Here is a 21143-nt window from a genome sequence, read left to right as displayed (position 1 = left end):
CCACTTATAAGTGAGCACATGCAGTACTTGGTTTTCTGTCCCCGTGTTAGTTTGCTAAGGATAATAATGGCCTCCAGCTTCACTTATGTTCCTGCAAAAGACATGATCTCGTTCTTTTTTATGGCTGCATAGGTAGACTGGATAAGGAAAATGTGGTAGATATACACCATAGATAAAGATTCTTCAAATAATTTTATAGAAACTTCAAATAATTTTATTATTTTCTTTGATGTGAAGAGTGCTATTTTCAGAAATATTGTTATAATCATTTAAAATGTTAACTAAATCCGTCTTCTGTGGCTTTTTGTTTGTTTGAGACGGAGTCTTTTGCTCTGTCACCCAGGCTGGAGCGCAGTGGCGCGATCTCGGCTCACTGCAAGCTCTACTTCCGGGTTCACGTCATTCTCCTGCCTCAGCCTCCCAAGTAGCTGTTCTGTGACTTTTCTTAAGGAATATTAATTGGTCTGTGGATGTTTTAAGTTTGAGAAGCATTGCCATAACCAATGTTTCACTTTTTTCCAGGGATTGCGATGACCTTTAAATAAACGACAAGATATTGTTCTGCCTTTGACTTGTGGTAAGAATTACGTTTACATTTTAATAATGACTATTTGTCATTGAGAATGTTCCCAGGAGCGAAAATCAACATGTGTGGTGGACATAATCTCAGATGTAAATTAAATTCTTATCTAATTCCTAATACGACCAGCAAGTACATATCATGGAGTCACTGAATCGCAACAAAGAATTCTAAAATGCCAGCATCTGAGCCCTATATTTGATGCTGCTTAAACAGAAGATTAAACCCTCCCTCCCTGATACCATCTGATAATAGCTCACCTGGCTGGCTGACATTCTACTAAACAACAAAATTTCCTTCACTTTTTTTCTTGTTGACCTCATTCACATCCTGTATAAGAAGCAAAAGGGTCACATCATATTTGCCTCATAGTTTAAAAAAATACCATAAAATTCAACTAACAAAGGAATTCCAAATAGTCCAAAGACAATGTGAGATTTAGAAATTATTCTGTTTATTTTCTCATTACTGACATCCAGATCTTTCAGGTCAAATTATAGCCCTCCAAGAGCCTGTTTTGGTGACGGCATCTCAGAAAACTTGAATGTCCTACTGTAGATTTGGCTTGCCCCTAATTGGGCCCAGAATTTGGAGTAAAAATGGGAAATCAGGAAGAACTCAAGATGCTGCAGAAGGCTTCAGGTTTTCCCAAAAAGGGAAAGTCATATGAAAAAGTTTAGCATTTCGAGTATCTGGAATAATTTATTCTAACCCCAATACTGCACCAAGATGCAGCACAAGTTGCAAAACTTAACAAATTACATTATAACATGAGAAATAAAGATAGGGCATTATTCTTTCCCCTAATAGTAGTTATTTGTGGTCATTTTTCTTAATGCAATATGAGCTTCTGCACCTATTTTTTCTTGTAGAGTGGATCCTGACTCTAATAACCAATTAGAAAGCAATGGGACCCTTGCTGCTGTACGGCAATGACTAATGAATTCATGATCTGACTTCGTTTAACCATAGGGTATGCTGCAGTGCGTTCGGGATATGATAAAGTACATCTTTGAGGCTACATGCTTATGAGCACTCTCCAGCTTTTGTAGCCACTGAGAATGTTGGCTACGAAAATGCTTGAGATATACAGCTGCCAAACAAAGCCTTGCTGCTGGCCTGCACTGAGATAGGTTTCCTCCAGATGACAAACACTTACAGCTTGCTATTTAAATGTTGAATCAATAACTTAAAATCTAGTAAACACATACCATCTTTAGAAATATTGGGTCTGCACTGCCTTAGATGACAACAGGCTATGAAGCATCAGAAAACAAAAAGTGGCCATTATACAGAGGCTTTTCTTTCTCCCAACTCTTTGGCAGAAAGGAAAAGATGATGGAGGTTTGTCTCTCATTAGTCTCTTCATTTCCTTCTGACAAGATGGCTAATGGAAGTGGAAGTATGAGGGTAAAAAGCTTTCAAAGGCAGGTGGACTAGGGCTCATATTTTTTTAACTTGAGCCAGTCCCTTAACTTTTCTAAGCCTGTTTGTTCAGTTACAAAACTGATATGAAATTGCTGTTAAAGTACACCATGAGATAATGTAGGAAAAGAGACACTTCGGAGGGGCTCAACAAATGGTGGATTTTACAAGGAAAAGAAACAGGAGGATGGGGTGCAAAAAGCACTACACTAAGAATCAGAGGGTGCCCTGTTTTGTCAACGACCAGCTATGACACTGTATTTAGGTCACTTTACATCTCTGGCTTTTATTTGTCTTCTAATTAAGAAATTTGGGTGGTAAAGAAGAAAAATCCATCTACACTAGTTCAACCCCAAAGGAATAACTATTATGCTTCCCTTTCTGAAGGATGGTAGGTACTACTACTTCACATTGATCTCATATTAAAGATGTGGCTACAATTTACCTGGCTGACATTCATATATAAAAATTATTTCAGTCATTCCAGGGCAAGAAATGTATATAACCAAGCCTTATATGGGGCTGGAAGTTGAAGGCCAGAAAGTCCAACAATTTATCTTACCCTGAGCTATTATGATGTCTTTATCGCCTCTACTTTCCTTTACATTTTTGCCTCATTCTTCCTCCTGTTCCTCCCTGCAGATTATTTTTCTTTGCTTACTCATCATGGGCATGTACACTCCATTATACCTTACTACTCCATACATTCACAGCATTTCAACTGCATCACCCAGTACAGACTGACCACAGTGCCAGTGTCTCTTTCTTCAAATTATTAGAGGAGAAAAAACAGTTTATTCTTCTGTGTGTACTGGTTTCCCTTGAGTCAGCTGTTCATCTTTAATTTAATCAGCTATTGACAAAATGGAGATGATTTGTAGTATAGCGGTTTGCCTTGTAGGTGGAGTGAGTTAAACTAGAAAGAAAATTTGAATGCAAAAGTTTATGTCTAGAACATTTTCTTCGTATACCTAATGAAAGAGATAGAGCCTTTAATGTCTAACATTGTTTATGGGTGACAACCCCAATTAAACCACATTGATTTTGTTGTTCTGCTGCTGCTACAACTTTTACTATAAAATTTGTAGCTCACAGGCTGGACATGGTGGCTTATGCCTGTAATCCCAGCACTTTGGGAGGGCGAGGTGGGTGGATCACTTGAGGTCAGGAGTTCTAGACCAGCCTGGCTAACGTGGCAAAACCCCATCTCTACTAAAAATACAAAAATTAGCCAGGCATGTTGGTGGGCGCCTGTAATCCCAGCTACTCAAAAGGCTGAGGCAGGAGGAATCGTTTGAACCCAGGAGGTGGAGGTTGCATTGAGCCAAGATCACGCCACTGCACTCCAGCCTAGGCAAAATAGTGAGACTTAGGCTCAAAAAAAAAAAAAAAAAAAAATTGAAGCTCACAAATTGAGTATTAGAAGAACGTATTCACCTTGAAAAAAGTAAAACAACAAATAAAGTTAAATTTTACATTGACCACCATCCCTAATTTTCTTCTTCAGTGGTAACCACTATAATCATTTGCTATTTCTTCCCAGAACTTTTTCTACACTTTTCCATACATATGTCTGTACCCAGGAAAAAAATGCATTAATTTTAAATTATTTTAAAATAGTGACATTATTATACTGTTTTGTAATTATCGTTTTTTACTGCTGTGTCTTGAAGGTATTCCATTGTAATAAATATACATTTTTTATTCCTCTTAAATTAGGCATATTATTCAGATTTAAGGTTGTACTCTAATTTATTTAACCTTTATCATAAAATCATATAATTTGTTTACAATTTTAAATGCTGCTGAAAATAATTTTCTCATATTAGCTTCTTTATGGCACGAATAAAAATTTCCCTAGAGTATATACTTCTGGGTGAAGTGGCTGGATTGATGTTTGTGTGCAATCCTCAAAATTGGTGGATATTGCCGTTTTGATCTCCAGTATGGCAGTATCAGTTTACGCTCCCAAAAGCTGTATATGGAAGTTTCTGTTGCTCTACATCTTTACCAATACTTGGTGTTGTCCAATTTGTTAATTTCTTGCCTTTCAATGGGTTTGTAATAGCTTTTCATGGTTATTATATGCATTTGTATGGTGACCAGCAGGTAGCGAAGCACTTTCCCAATTAGAAAGGTAATCTCTGGACTGTGACAGAGTTGTCTTTTTCATCTAGCCACAGTCTAGCCAAGTCTATCCTACAGTCTGTTCTACTATACTGTGAGTCATTTAATATCCAATATAAACCCCTTTCTACTTAAATCGGTAGCTATAAATTCTGTTTTTTTGCATGTGAATACTGAACCACATCATTAATAAGGAAGTATGTGAGAATGGACATCTTTAGCACCTTGATGCTCAGACATAAACCTGTTCTATCTCTTTATTTTGGTCTTCTTTTAAAATTTTAATAAAGTACTTTTGTTTTCTCCATAAAATTCTTACACATACATTTATAATTATATGTGTAATTATAGAACATATATATTGCTTATTACTCGGTGTATTAAAAGTTTGGTTCCAATGTGAATGAGGCTATTTTTATGTTCCCTTATATTTACTGATTAGATGCTGTTATGCAGTAATGAGGATCTTTTGTTTGTTAGTGACAGAACCTACTCTCAAATTGGCCTCAACAAAAATAAGAAATGTATTAGTTTACTTTGCAAACATTGGATTCAGGACTGAAACAATGACATCAGGACTCAGAATCTTTCTATTGCTTGCATCAGTTTTCCATTATGTCATCTGTTTCAAGCAGGCTCTATGCTTGAGATAATAAAATGCCCATCAGTAGCTTCAGGGCAATATCTCAGCAGCAGAGGAAAACCAGCTGAAGGGAAGTTTCTCTTTCCCATCAGTCCTATAGTAACTAGAAAGGCTTGCATGCTCCAGAGGCAGGTAGGGCAGGTAGATAGACCTGGGCAGGTAGATAGAGCACTGTGATTGGTCAGGTTCGACTTGATGACTGCCAGCACAGGGACTGGGGTAGGCTACTGTGAAAGGCCTAGAGGCCTGGAGTAACAGCAAAAGGAAATCGAGTTAAGGATTCTAAAAGTAGAAGAAATGGATGCCATGCAGGCAAAAAGTGTAGATGTCAACTACTAGCTATATAAGAATTCTGTTCATTTTTGATTGTTGATCTCTTCTACACCCATATTCCAAACTCTCTAATAGTTTTAGTATTTTTAGTTTCTTGAATGATTTTAGACAGATTATTATACCAATAAATAATACATTAATCTTTCCTTTTGAAAGCTTTTCCTTCATTTACTTTTATGGCATTATTAATTTGTCTAGGATCTCCAGTACGATGTAGAATAGCAAGGATATCAGTAGTGATATTTACTAGTAGTTTTAATGGGGATGCTTTTTATGATTATGATAATTGTTAACTTGATACTTGCTTTAACTCTTTGGTAGACATCTTTATTAAGATAAAAAAAAACTCCTTAGATTAAAAGTTTTGTTTTTAAATGAATGATTGTTAGATTTTATCAGATGTTTTCTTTCTGATTTTTTTTCTGCCTTCGAACATAAAACAAATTAAAGTGCTACCAGACTGCTACAAAAAATCTTAACTTTTTGTAACATTTGCCTCAGATTTTTTTTTCAAGTGAAACATTGAAGATATAGTTAAAATCCTTGTGTAACTCTTCAAGTGCATAGCTATCTTTCTCTGATCATCAGTACAGTGGCTGGCTATAAAGAGAATTTACTGACCTTCTAAGCGGGGGATTTTGCCCTTCTGATTGCTATAGTTAGGACCGGTTAATATTAGGGTACTGAGAATGCTTTGAAGAACTGCAGAGGACAAGTGATAATGAGATCTCAGACCGAACTATGTTTTATTTTACTTTTACAAAAGCCATGTCACATTGTCCCCCAAAGTTATATTTGTAAAACTAGTTAAACCTGCTTGTTTTGCAGTGAATTGTCTTTATAGCCTCTTTTGTTTGTGTGAATTCACATCTTTTTAAAGTCTCTTGTTGATCCAATTGCTATTTTGTGTCTCTTCTTTCCTATATAGTATATCAGAATTAGCTCGGTACATCACAAGTTTTGTTTTCAAAAACATAATGAACAACATATATTATTATGCTGCCAGGACCAAATACAGGATCTTAAAAATAGCATTTCATTTAGACTTTGTGTTATTCAGAAATAAAATAATAACGTTATAATTTATGTCAAAAGGAACCATTTTCAAACACTTTGTTTTCCATAACAGTTAGTAGGCAAAGGCTAAGTTGGTGTTTTACTTTGGGGCTGGACTATTTTGATATCAATTACTTAATCTCATTCATTGATTCACTGCTCATTTGCTGTCTACAATCAACACAGATGCTATGAATACTTGTGAAAGAACTACATATGCAAAGCAAAAGCTAAAAGCTGATGGCTAGATTCTGTGGGTCAGAAAAAGCTAGAAGCCCATTGGTTTTCCAGCATTAAGTTTTCAGCTCTAAAAATTTCATTCAATCTACTCTAAGGAAGAGGTGAGGATGCCTATATCAAAGCAGGCTCCCATGTGTAGAGCAGAGATATTTCCAGAGTATTTGGTCGATGCCAGTGAAAAGTTAACAGAAAATTATCATTCTGGTAATTCTCCTTCATCAGTAAATTACCCTTAACATGATGTACAAAGGAGGATATTTTGCTTAGTTGCCCAGTGAAAGGCATGATAAAAATGTTTTGTGCCCTTCTGAAGATAGCTACCCTAAAATCAGAAGAACCTGGGTTTCAACCTGACTCTCACAGGTTTTGTAAAATGGTACTTAATGCTTATTAGACTTAGTGTTCTTATTAGTAAAGTGAGAAGAATTAAGCCACTCCACATATTTGTGCAGTGTTCAATATGTTTGCTGTCACAAAATACTTATTCAAAATAGGTATGCTCCCTATTTTTAATTATTCCAGAATCATTCTGCTGTAATCTTTCCTAAAATATTATAAGATGCTACCACAGAAACTCAAAAGGAACATAAATATTATCAATATAATATGGGGGTCTGGCATATCAGTTTTGTTCCTTCAACTTAGCTATTAAGAGATCATTTTTGAATCATTTACTGTAATTCCAGTGCTATACTAAGCACTTTATATATAGTACATCATGAAAGCTTCTAGACAATACTGTGAAGTTGTTGGTATTATGACAGGTGCACAACTAAGAAAACAGGTGTGGGAGATTTAAATAAACATTTTCACGTCACACAACATAGGTGACATGTCCATCATTGGGACTCAAGCCTGGCTAGTCACAAAGCAACCTGTGCTTTTACCCAACATTCTCTCTTATGTCTTCTTATTGGCGAATAATCCATCACCCAACAAAGACTGTCTTTTTCAGAGGCTGTCCCAGTGCAGCACTAGAGGCAGCCTCTGTCTGTTGCTTTTGCAAGTGGTGGGCTCTCTCCTAAAAGGGTCCCTTTCCCTCAGAAGACACATTATTTGAGACATGAGGGAGAGATATGCTGATGGACAAGCACATATGGGTAAGTAGAATGTGCCTCCAATTCCTCTTTTCAGATACTGTCTGTGGTCATGTGACCAAGCGAGGTCTATGCTTGCTATTTCATAATAGCCCTCAAATTCCAGTTTCTATTAAAATGGTTCCTGTACTTAGAACCCTTTTTATCCATCTACAATTGCCTTTTGTTATAATGCTGCTTAATATTTCAAGTTTCTTTCTGATTCCATTCAGGTTTTTGAAGGAAGCTCTCATAGGTAGTGAAATTAGCGCTCCCCTGAAACCATCACCTGCCTCATCCATTGCCAGTCACTTCTGTAGCATGAACAAGTCCCATCCTCTCCCTTAGCTGTTGCCAATCCTGGTTTCCGTATGGGTTTGAACTTTTCAGGACAGTATTCACAACTTTAAGTCACCAAGAAAAAGAGTGGTTTTTAACCAAGTAATCCTGTACAGATCAGTAAACATTCTGTGGTTTGCTTTGTCTGTGTCCTTTTAACCTTGTTAGGAAGAGCTCAATGGCTCTGGAGTCAGAGAGTGCTCACAAATAGCATTCTATTACATGTCATTTTTTCACATTTACGATACATACTGACATAAACTGACTTGCTGAAATATTCCCTTGGTTTCATAAGGTCAAATATGGTTCAATCAAGAGGTGCTATTGAATAGCTTTATTATTAACATTATCGCATCGTGGAAAAGTGTACCAGAACAGAAGAGCAACGACCCATTGCAGATGCGCGCAAGGTAAAAAGAGATGCCTTCAATAGGCTATTGAGTTCACCTAGGGCATTTAAATCTCAATAACAAGCACTACTACAAAAGTCCCTTATTATTCCAAATACAACAAATGCCCCCGTGCACATGAAACACAGAAATAAAGTAGTTAATAAACAATAGTGCTTCAAGCCCATTTTATCTACAAAAGTCACTTTAAGTATCAGGATGCATGTCATATTCAGATGCCCCTCATCATTAATTGAAGTAATGCGCTATTTCTTCCCACTCTTATCCTGAATTCTTCTGTTTATTATCCCAGGCTGTGGTAAATATAAACAAGCTGGAGATGTGCAAGAACAGTCATCACAAATCTTTTTTTTTTCCCATTTAGTCATCTACAAACCTTTTTGAGAAGCGGCAGTGTGTCAGACATATTTCTGAGTGCTGTTAGAAACAATGTTGAATAATGTATGACTTCTGCCTTTACGAATCTTACATTCTAATGAGTGACAGACAGATATTACAGAACTGTCAAGTACTATAAGTACAGTTACAGAGATATTCTCAATGCAGTATATGCTAAACAACCAGAAAAGTGTAAAGGCTCCAATTCAAATAGGAGGAGATTTGGGAAATCTGAGAAAACATGATCCTTGAACTGACGTTTGCAGTACGCTGTTGGTTAGATAAAAGAAAAACTGGAAAAGAATGGGCCAAGAGAAGAGAGTAGGATGAGGAAAACTGCTGTGCCATAAACATCAGTTTATTAGTTTGCAGATATTTTATGTGAAAGGAGCAAATGTTCATGTGGGTAATGGGGAAAGATGAAGCAAAAGAGGTTGGAAACAGCCATAGCATAGATGGCTTTGAATAATAAGGTATGACATTTATTCTAAAGGATATAATAAAATTCAAAATAGCCTAATATCATATTGTTGTGCTTTTATAAATATTATTTGGGAATGATTTAGAAAAACAGGAATTTGAGACAGAAAGATCAGTTAGACAGTCATTGCGGAAAGGAGTTTATAACCATAATTTATGCAAAAGGTGTTAATAACTTGCACTTAGACAGACTATATTCGAAAAATGGAATGAATTGGAGACATTTTTAAAAAGTACAATCTAGAGTACTGTAAAACAGTAGATATAAAGGGTAAAATGAAAAAGGAGACTAAGGCAATTTACAGATTCTTGGCTTAGGTGTTGAGGTGAGGTTGAGCTGGAAAGGTAATAAATAATGAATCCAATATTTTACTTGTATAATAGAATATGATGTATCCGTGGAGCATCTGCATAGCTATGCAAAAGTATTGATTTGGAAGTCATTAGTATTTCAGTAAAATCTGAAGTTTTAGATGTGAATGGTAAAACTTAAGGGTTATGTAAGGAGCAATAAGAGCTTTCTGCCAAGACTTGATCCTTGCAGTACATCAATATTTAAGAGAAGAATAAGAACTTGGGAAGAAGATTGATGCATAACTTCCAAAGAAGTAGGAAGAGCAGGAGAAAAGCCAGGAATGAGGAGAATCTTAAACAAATTAAAAAAAGGACTCAAAATAAACAAGGCTGTGATCGATATTAACATGGATGTGTCACAAAAAAAGTATGTGTGTATATAATGATGTGACAGAAAAGGGACACACATACACTGAGATACAGAAGACCAATCACTGGATATTACAGAATTGCACTTATGGAAATCAGTTACGATGTCTGCAAAAAGTTTAAGTAGAATGATGGGGCAGAAATTAGATTGTAGGGCTTTGTGTTATTAATGGAAAACAGGAAGTTGGAGAGAATTATAAGAAACTAGATTAGACGAGTCATCCAGGAAGCTTGATTTTGAATGGAAAGAGTTATGGACTGAGACATAGGTGGAAATAAAGGAAAAATTTTAAAATAACATTAATATATTTTGAATGCACCAAATATTCACAGGGTATGAAATTTAAGAAGTACAAAATGTAACATAGTAAAAAATGAGATGTATCATTTACCTTAATTCCATCCATTAATTTCTTCTACTCAAAGCTAATCTTGTGACTAGTTTCTTTCTCTTTCTTTTTCTTTCTTTCCTTCTTTCTTTCCTTCTTTCTTTCTCTCTCTCTCTCTTCCTCTCTCTCTCTCTCTCTCTCTTTCTTTCTTTCTCTTTTTTTTTTGAGACTGAGTCTCACTTTGTCACCCAGGCTCGAGTTCAGCGGCACAATCATAGCTCACTGCAATCTTGAACTCCTGGGTTCAACCCGTCCTGCCACCTTAGCCTCACGAGTAGCTAGGACTACAGCAGTATGACAGCACTCCTGTTTATTGTTACTTTTTACATTTCTGCAGAGACAGGGTCTTGCTTTGTCGCCCAGGCTACTAGTTTCTTTCTTGTGTATCCTCAGAATAAATGTTTTGATGCTTATACATTTGTATAGGTGTGTATGTGTTTATATTCATTTTTTAACACAAATGATAGCATACCATACATACTATTCTATACTTTTCTTAATGCAGTAAGCATTATATCTTCAATATTTTTCTATTTTAGCATGTATCAACCTGCTTCAGGGCTTTTAATGACTGCTTGATTTTTAATTTTATAAATAACTTAAATAATTTGTATATTTACTTTTCAATTAAAAATGCAAAACACAAAAAGAAACATGAACGTATGGCTAATATGCAAGAAAAAAGTAGTATAAGGAAACTATCCGCGAGGGGGCCAGATGTTGGACTTACTAGAAAAATATTTTAATTCAGTCATTATTAAACTTTTATTATATAAAAGAATGTAGGTAAACTATGTCTAAAGAATTGAAGGGAAGTATAAGAAGGATATATCATCAAATGGAGGATATTGCTCAAGAGATAGATATTACAAAAGGTAACCAAAGAGAAAATATTATATTGGAAAATACAATAACTATAATTAAGAAATCACTTTAGGAGCTTAACAGCAGATTTGTTAAAATTTGTTCAGCATTTTTGCATCTATTTTTAATTCTTCCTTATAAGGAATAATGGTCTGTGTTTCAGGTAACATTTTTGTCTGGTTTGGAATACAAGGAAATACTCACTTATAGAACGAGTGGGGAAGTAGTCCCCCCTTCTCTTTTTTGAAAAAGTTTGTGAGGAATTGGTATAGGTTATTTTTAAATGTTTTATAGAATTTATTTGTGAAGACTTCTAGGTATGGGTTTTTCTTTGTGAGTTTTTTGATATGTAATTCCCTTCCTCCCTCCTTCCCATCTGTCCTCCCTTCCTCCCTTCCTCCCTTCCTTCCCTTCTTCCCTCCTTCCTTCCTTCCTAAAGGTCAATTTATATTTTTCTGTGGCTTCTTAGGTCAATTTCAGTTGTTTGTGTCCTTGTAGAAATGGTCCATTTCATCTAAGCTGTATCATTTATTGGCACACAATTATTAACAGTATTCTTTTCAATCAATTTTATTTTTGTAAGGTGAGTAGTTATGTCATTTATTTTATTTCTAATTTTAGTAATCTGAGTTTTCTCTTTTCACCTTGATCACTCTGTCTAAAGATTTGTCAATTTTGTTAACATTTGGAAAGAACTAACACTTGGTTCTTTTCGTTTTTTTCTATTGCTTTTCTATTCTCTTTTTCATTTGTTTCCACTGTATTTTCTACTATTTTCTTCATTCTGGTTACTTTGGATTTACTCTCCTTTATTTCAGTGCCCTAAGATGGAAAGCTATGTTATTTATTTGAGCTCTTTCTTCTTTGTTAATATAGGTAACTACGTGTGCAATTTTTTTTCTAAGCTCTGCTTTAGCTTCTTCCCATAAGTTTTAGTGTGTTGCATTTTATTTTGCATTCATCTCAAACTATTTTGTAATTTGCCTTTTATGGCTTTTTTGAGCCATTTATTATTTAAAAGTTTGTTGATTAACTTTTCAGATTTGTTTCTCAAATTTCTTTCCAATATAAATTTCTAATTTTCTTGCATTGTGCTTAGAGAACATATTTTGTATTATTTCAATTCTATACATGTATTAAGATTTTTAAAATGACCTAGTATATGTTCTATGGTGGAGAATGTTCCGTATGTACTTGAAAAGAATGTGCATTCTGCTGTTTTTGGAGTGATGTTCTATAAATGACTGTTAGGTCTAGTTGGCTTATAATGTTATTTAAATCTTCTACCTATTGTTAATCTTCTGCTTAGTTGATGTATCCGATATTTCAAGTGAGGCCTTAAAGCATCTAACTGTTATTGTTGAATTGCCCATTTCTCCATTTTTGTCATATTTTTCTTCATGCATTTGATGTTCTATTGTTTGGTGCAAGTAAGTCTATAATTTTGAATCTCCCTGATTAATGTTTAATTATAAATGTTGCTATTTCCATAATATTTTAATGTCTATGTTATGGTATTTCGTATAGCCACTCTAGTTTCATAATTGTTATTTGCATGACACATTTTTTCAATTCTTTTGCTTTCAATCTATTTGTATTTTTGAATCTCAACTGTGTCTATTGTAGACAGCACATAGTTGGAGCTTTTATTTTTAATTATATCTTATTCTCTCTGACTTCTGATTAGAAGCTATTATCCATTGCAATTTAATGTTTTTATGGATATAGTTGGATTTAAGCCTGAAATTTTACTTTTTGTTTTCTATATGACTTCCGTCAGGTTTTCTTTCTCAATCTCCTTTATTGCTTTCTTGCATTAAGTGAATATTTATTTCATAATCTGATGTTTTATTTATTTTATTTTTTTTTTACTAATTTTTTGAGTTGGGAGCTGAAGGAAGTGGAAGCCCTGTGTTCTTGACTGCCCTCCCCTGGACTGGAATTTGTCACTCTGCTTTAGAAGGTGGAGGGAGGCAGTGGATTGCAGTTCATATGCCAAGACTTTTATTGTCCTTACTGAGTATTAGTAGATTTTCAATTGTTTGTGATAGCAGAAAACTGGAGGCCATGTAGGAGCCTATCACTAGTGAATGGATAAGCAAAATATCGTTGATGCGTGCTGTGGGATACAATTCAGTTATTAGAATTAACTGATTGTATTCTCAGCAATATGGATAAATCTTGAAAATACTGCCAATGGAAATAAAAACAGATTAAGATTGATGGCAAAATGGCATTCACTTAAATTTAAAAATATTCATAAAATAATATCATATATTTTGCAAAGATGTATGAATATCTAAGGAGACATCTATTTAACACAGTAGAGTAGAAGTATATGGGAGAAGAAAGAAGAAGGGGATCTGAAAGAAGTGAGGAAGAAAAACTCCAGAGATAATGTGTTATGAACTGAGATATAGAATGGACTATTTGTACCTGAATCCCATCCCTCAAAAAAGAGCAACAACAACAAAAATAAACCAACTAAGTTATATTGAAAATTGCTATTTGTTACATGCGACATCACATATATCACCCATTTATTCCACAAATAGTTTTCGGCACCAGCTGTGTGTTCCACAGTTCTAAATACTTAGAACACGGTTGAATATCATATGTGATGTCCCAGCTTGCATGATACATAGTCTCCTGGAGGTGACAGACAATAAGCAAGCACATACCTAACTAAATAAGCTTACTACCTGATTGCTAATGTAGTAAAGCTATGATATTGCAAGTGCTGTAGAGAAAAATAAAACAGAGGGTGGCTCATGTCTGTAATCCCAGCACTTTGGGAGGCTGAGGTGGGCAGATCACTTGACGACAGGAGTTCGAGACCAGCCTAGCCAACATGGTGAAACCCCGTCTCTACTAAAAATATACAAAAATTAGCCAGGTATGGTGGTACACACCTGTAATCCCAGCTACACGGGAGGCTGAAGCACAAGAATCCCTTGAACCTGGGAGGCGGAGGTTTCAGTGAGTCAAGATCACACCACTGCACTCCAGCCTGGGTGATAGAGTGAGGCTGTCTCAAAAAAACAAATGAACAAACAAACAAACAAACAAAAAAACAGAATGAAAGGATCAAGAGTAATGGGAGAAGGACTCTTTTAAGTCTTTGCTAGGCAAAGTGTGCCACTGGGACCATCAATATAGGCATCACCTGGGAATTTGACCCCACTTTTCCCAGATTTACTGAAAGAAACTGCGTATTAAATAAAAACCCAGGTGATTCACACACATGTTAAACTTTGAGATGTATTGCTTTAAACAAAGTGGTCAGGAAGTACCTTTGAGGAGTGGATACTTGAGGCCAGAATGTCATGCATGGATGGTGAGGTATGGGTCCTGGGGAGGCAAAACCTTTCCAGCAGAGAAGAGGGAGTTCTACTGAGGTCTCCTAGGGAGTGTTGGCTCATTTAGAGAAGAGTATGACCGCCAGTTTGCCTAGAACAGAAAAGAAAGGAAAAGAGTGTTAATATATAATTCAAGTCTTCTTACTGCAAATACGTGTGTGTGTGTGTGTGTGTGTGTGTGTAGATAAATTTTCCAAATAAATTGCTTGTTTGTATATAATCATTTAATTTATTATACTCTTTATTGTATTTCAGTACAATAGTTCTGGCCATGTGGTGGTTACTCAAACATATTCTTGGTTCAGTTATATAGCTATTCTTATTAAAAAATAAAATTGAATTATGGTTTATTGCATGCATAATTCAGCACAATTCTTAATTATTTTTATTTCATCAATACTTCTAAATGAATAAGTATGGGGAAAAAGGCATAGTTCTGTGGTGTTTGTTAACTACAGTCAGCAAAGGAGGCAGAATCTAAACCCAAGACTTCTGAATCCTTTCCAGGAATAGATGATTACTTCTTTCACGTGGTGTTTTTTATTATAAATACCTAATGCAGTTGCTTACTTTTTAACAGCTATATAATTATTAAGAGGAAGTAGCTGGAACTATGGAAAATATTAAACCAAACCCCAGAACTAATAAATGATAAATATTACTGGCTTCAAGATGAGCCAGCCATGCAAAAAATCATTAAAATTATTAAGCACTAGATGTTGATAACAAAATACTAGCTGGCTCCATGAAAGCTTGTCATATGCCTTCTAAATACATAATGAAGTAATTCTTCTTTTGTCATTATTAAATTATTTTAACCATTTTAATTTTGACACATTTATAAACATACATCCACACAAATATGTACATGCATATATAAATTTGTGTGTGGTGTTGCCATTTCTTACAACTAAGTTAAACTTTTCTTTCTTATTTTTTCTCACCCTTTCCTTTCTCTCTCATATATATACACACACACAGTTACATATGTATATGTATGAGTATATATATATATAAAATCACATGCTGAAACTACCAGTTCATCCTCTTGCTGCACACCCATGGGCTCCAACTCAGTGGTAAGCAGCCCTTCTTTTTCCTCATGGTGTGAGTCATGTGTTTATAGGCTTGGTGGGTCTCAACATCATCTTGTGTGACTCCTCATGGTGAAAGTTTGCAGCATAATCCACTGAATCCACATCACCACCTCAACACATCACCTAATATAACTATGCTTCCTCTTCCAAAGTCTTCAGTATGTCATCCAAGATTAGCTCCAAGATCAGCTCCAAGGTAAGCTCCAAGATAGCAGAGAAGGGTAAGGTTGAACCAGAGCAAATCTTGAGGAAGAGGTCATTGACCTGAGCCTTTTGACACCTCAGCTCCCACCCACCCTCACCCCTCTGCCTAGACCTGGCCACCTACTGGGCCATCTTACCACATGCATCTTAGAAATGCAGCCTGTCACTCAACTCAGGTATTATTTTTGATTTGCTTAAATTTTCAGTTTATAGTCACACACAAAGACTCGTTTCAGAACTTCAATACATAAGTAAATGCAGTGTGTATCTTACATTGTCTTTTATTTTGGTATCTATAGAAGTTTTTATTTTAATAGTCAACTGTACCATTTTTTCTTTAATGGTCAGGACTTTTTTTGTCCTATTAAATTATATTTTTTCTTAGATTTTTTTCCTGGAAATAAGTTTTCATTATAATGGAATCATGTTTGAATGTCCCAGGAACCTTTTGTGTTTAACTCAAACCTCTTCTAATCACTTCTCAAAGATTCACACCTGATTTTCATCTCCGCATTTTTTTCTGTAAGAATTTTACTTGACATATAATTCACAGACATATATTTTGTTTTTCCTAGTAGACACACAATCTAGAATTTTATGGTTGGTGTGAACTCTTTTGGTGTGTAATCTTTATTCCTTTTAATGTTTTTATTTACATTTTTATTTAATGACCAAATCTCAAATATTCAATGAATTTTTGTATATGTAACCATCATCAAGATCAAGATATAGTGTATTTCAAGCTTGCCTTGGGCTCCTTCCCAGGCGATACGCATCAGTACTACTCTAAACTTCTATCATCATCAATTAATTTTGCCTGTTTTTGAAATTCATATAAGTAGAAACAAAGAATACTCACTTCTAGACTTGCACATTTTTTTCCACATGAATTTTTTTAGATTAATTTATGTTGTTGCATGTAGCAGCAATTTTTAAAATTACTTTGGTGGTATTATGTGGTAAAAATATACCAAAAATTATATGTCTATTCTTATGTGAAGGGAAACTGGTTGTTTTGAAATTTTGAGTTATTATAAGTAAAGGTTCCGTGCAAATTTTTGTATATGCCTTTTGGTGGTCATGCACACATTATTTGGATGTACACATAGCAGGAGTGTACATAGTACCCTTACTATGTGTACATAGAAAAGTTGGATAGGGCATATACTTTAGTAAGTAATATACAATTTTCTGAAGTAGTTGTACAAATTTATACTCCCTCCAAGTATGGTATTTATAGTTGCTCAACCTATTTAAGATCACCTGAAAATTGCTACCTTGTTCATTACAATTTTGGTAGCTGTGTAGTGTTATTTGATTTGGGTTTAATTTGCATATCTATTATGACTAATATCTATCCTTTAATGTGTTCATTGGCATTTCGGAATCTATTTTTTTAAAATACTTCACTATTTATGCTGATTTTTTATAGTTTCTTGTCTCTTCCTTGAATACAAGTCATTCAACAAATAGATTGAAGATATTCTTCCAATATGGTTGCATTTTCATTCTTTTATTGCTCTACTCAAATGAACAGAAGCTTTTAGTTTTAATAAACTCAACTATTTTATTTTTCTCTGATAACCAGGATTTTTATGTACTAATTGGGAATTTTTTCTAATATGCAGAAAAGATAAATTTTTGAGGTGATAGATATCCTAAATACTCTAATTTGATCATTACACATTATATACAGGTATCAAAATATCACATGAACTCCCAAAATATAGAAAACTATTATACATAAATAAAAAAGAAATCATTGTCAAAGGCAAGATTATGAAAACATATGTAGATGTATTTTTCTAGTCTTTATGTTTTCCCTTTCATATTTAGGTTTATAACCACTTGAAACTTATTTTTTGTATGGTGTGACAGAGGGAATCAAGGGTCACTTTTTGTTTCCCTCAGATATCCAATTAATTCAGCACAGTTTATCAAAAAAGACAATTATTTTCCCCACTGATTTATAGGGGTGCCTTTGTTGCATATCAGATGACTGTATACAACATTCGATTCTGTTTCATTGGTCACATACATTGACCTATATTACACTGTCTTCAAAACTGTAGCTACATGGTAAATCTTGGTATGCAGTAGTTTAAAACCTTCAATTATTATTCTTAAGAATAGCTATTCTATTCTGTATTCTGTATGCTTCTATATAAACATAAAATATGTCTGCTTATCAGTTTTCCTCAAAAAATCTGCTTGGATTTTGATATATTATGAATAAATTTATATGATTCAATCTAAAAATATTTGAGAAATAAACAAATTCAGAAAAATATAACTGATCAAAACTAACCTGAGAAATTACAGAGACTCTAGAGCTCAAATCTAATATAAACACTGATTAACAGTTAAAAATGTCACATAAATGCAAATACATTCCCACACAGTTTTGAAGATGTTTTACAAATAATCAATTCTATTCTTATATTTCAGAATGTAGAAAAAAAATTTTTTTTTAACTTATTTAATTATGCTAGCATAACCTTGATACCAAAATTCAAAAAGAACAGTAAATAAAAAATTACAGGACAAATTTACTTATGGATATAAATGCACATACCCTTACCAAAATCTTAATGAGTCTGAGAAAGCAATGTATAAAATTATAGCATTACCTACATTGAGTTTATTTAGGAAGTTCAAGGCTGTTTTGCACAAAAGCCCAATATATTTATCATTTTAATAATTAAAGTAGAATAGTGTTATAATCACATCAATACATACACAAAGAGCATATGATAAAATTCAACATCAGTTTATGGTTCAAAAATTAAAATAAAGAAGATTCTTTTCAGTTTAAGGAGACATCCTTAACCTGGTAAAGCTACAAAAGTATTTTTAAGATTAAAACTATATTGTGATATTGAAAGTAATATCTCTAAGATTAGAAATAAAGATGTGTACCTATTATAATCATTTTAATTCACCATTAGTGAAGAAGCCAAATGACTAATGCGGGAAAGATAAATATACACATAAATAAAATAAAAGGATGAGGAAGTAAGAAATTAAACTCATTATTTGTGGATTATATGATTATCTACCTAGAGAATCATACTGACTCAATCAATCTATGTGTGTATTTAGGTATGTATCTATGTTATTAGAATACAAAATTTCTGGATAAAAAAATCAATGAACAAAATTCAATTGCATTTCAAAATATCAGGAAAAAAACCTTTTAAATGGAATAAAATAGATTCTTTTTACTATAACATAAAATTCTAAAGTATTTAGAAACAAATCTAAGAACAGGAAAAGACCTTGGGGAGACAATTGTAAAATGCTTGCCAGTTTTTAAAATCAAAATAGCAAGATTTACTGTGTATCTTCACCGTAATATTCAATACCATAGACACATCAGTATACTTCAAGTGGAAAATTTAAAGAAATATGAACATATGAATATTCAATATAATTCAAATGTAATTGCCAAGATTTTTTTTTTCCTCCCTCCTTGACAAAGTAATTCTAAAAGCATCGGGGAATAAGAGATCTATTAAAAAGCAAGGCACTCTCAAAACTCTCGGTGAAGAAGTTACCTTAAGAGGCATTAAGAATTATTATAAAGCTAAAATAATTAAGACATTGTACAATGGGGACAGAGTTAAAGAAACTAATAGAATACAGTAGAGATTTTAGTCCTAGATGTATCCATACACAGCAGTTTAATTTATGACAGTTAGAAAATTTAATGAGAAAAGCAGCTTTCAAATAAATGATGCTGAGCCAATTAGCCATTCATATTAAAAAATCGAAATTGTATTTTCCTTTGTCTCATTTTCAAACCATCATTTCTACGTGGAATACAGATATATAAACTTTAGAATATAATATAGAATGCTATCTTTAGGATGTCATGGTAAGAAAAGATTTCCTGAATTGAACTCAAACAGAAAGCATAACCAAAAATATATATATTGATAAATTTGGGTACATTAAAATGAAAAAATATTTTGTGTACCAAAAATGTTATTAAGGTAACAAAAATGGAAGCTACAAACATAATAGACTATATATTCCATGCCTATAACAAATAATGTTTTTTATCTACAATATATAAAGAAACATGAATCAATAAAAACAAACAATGAGGCCAGACGCGGTGGCTCATGCCTGTAATCCCAGCACTTTGGGAGGCCAAGGCGGGCGGATCACGAGGTCAGGAGATCGAGAACATCCTGGCTAACACAGTGAAACCCCGTCTGTAATAAAAATACAAAAAATTAGCCGGGCGTGGTGGCGGGCGCCTGTAGTCCCAGCTACTCAGGAGGCTGAGGCAGAAGAATGGCGTGAACCCGGGAGGCGGAGCTTGCAGTGAGCCGAGATCCCGCCACTGCACTCCAGCCTAACCGACAGAGCGAGACTCCGTCTCAGAAAAAAAAAAAAAAAGAAAATGGAAATATTACAGGAAAGAGAGTGCATGTGCCAAAAAATATTTAATCTTATTGTAATTATGTAAATAACCATAAAAGTACAGTTAGATGCTTTTTACTAAACAAAAGACAAAACATTATGTTTAAAAGTTTTAAATTATTACCAATTGTTGATAGAGTATGAAAAACATGATAAATATTCTTGGACATTTAAATTGGTATGTTTAATTGAAAAGCAATTTAACATTTAACTTTTTTTTTTTTTTTTTGAGACAGAGTCTCACTCTGTTGCCCAGGCTAGAGTGCAGTGATGCGACCTCGGCTCACTGCAACCTCCGCCTCCCAGGTTCAAGCGATTTTCCTGCCTTTGCTTCCCGAGTAGCTGGAATTACAGGCACCTGTCGCACGCCCAGCTAATTGTTTGTATTTTTTAGTAGAGACTGGGTTTCACCATGTTGGCCAGGCTAATCTCAAACTCCTGACTTCAGGTGATCTGCCCGCCTCAGCCTCCTAAAGTGCCGGGATTACAGGCGTGAGCCACCGCGCCCGACCTTAAGGTATCTTCTAAAGTTAACCATTCATATGTTGAATTACGCTATTTTTTCACCATTCTGCAACTCTTGCACACTTTACTAAGAGAAATGGACAAGAATGCATAAAATGAAACCTTGCTTACAACAGCAAAACAAAATTAAAAGAATAAAGAGACAAAAGACCAAATAAATAACACTGTTATGCACTGACATAAATTGAGAAAAGCCTAATGCCGAATGAAAGAAGGTATCATAATTGATATAATATGACTCCATTTATATGTTAAAAAACAGATAAAATTATATAATATTCCAAGGATTCATGTAAATGTAGCAAAAGTGTTAAAAGGCAACATTCAAAGCAGTTATAGAATCTGAGAAAAGGGGAGGATAAAACAGGGGCAGGCCACAAGGGTCTTTTCGTATTTTGCTACTGTTGAACTTCCTGGATTGGGTGGTGTTTATACATAAAATTGTTCTCTAAACTTTACATATC

General features: G+C 34.3%; 1 long non-coding RNA gene across 2 annotated transcripts in view; it reads right to left on the bottom strand.

Moving 5' to 3' along the window:
* The window catches only part of LOC107973442 (uncharacterized), a 1262479-nt gene that overhangs the window by 127026 nt on the left and 1114310 nt on the right, over positions 1-21143 (bottom strand). For both annotated transcript variants that reach the window (XR_010149143.1, XR_010149144.1), the window contains exon 6: positions 14357-14513. This is a non-coding gene — a long non-coding RNA (uncharacterized LOC107973442). The remainder of the gene's footprint in view (positions 1-14356; positions 14514-21143) is intronic.

The sequence above is a fragment of the Pan troglodytes genome, chromosome 12 (genome assembly GCF_028858775.2).
Source record: "Pan troglodytes isolate AG18354 chromosome 12, NHGRI_mPanTro3-v2.0_pri, whole genome shotgun sequence".
Taxonomy (NCBI): domain Eukaryota; kingdom Metazoa; phylum Chordata; class Mammalia; order Primates; family Hominidae; genus Pan; species Pan troglodytes.
Note: the sequence above shows the minus strand (reverse complement) of the source record. Positions and strands in the feature narration are given on the sequence as shown.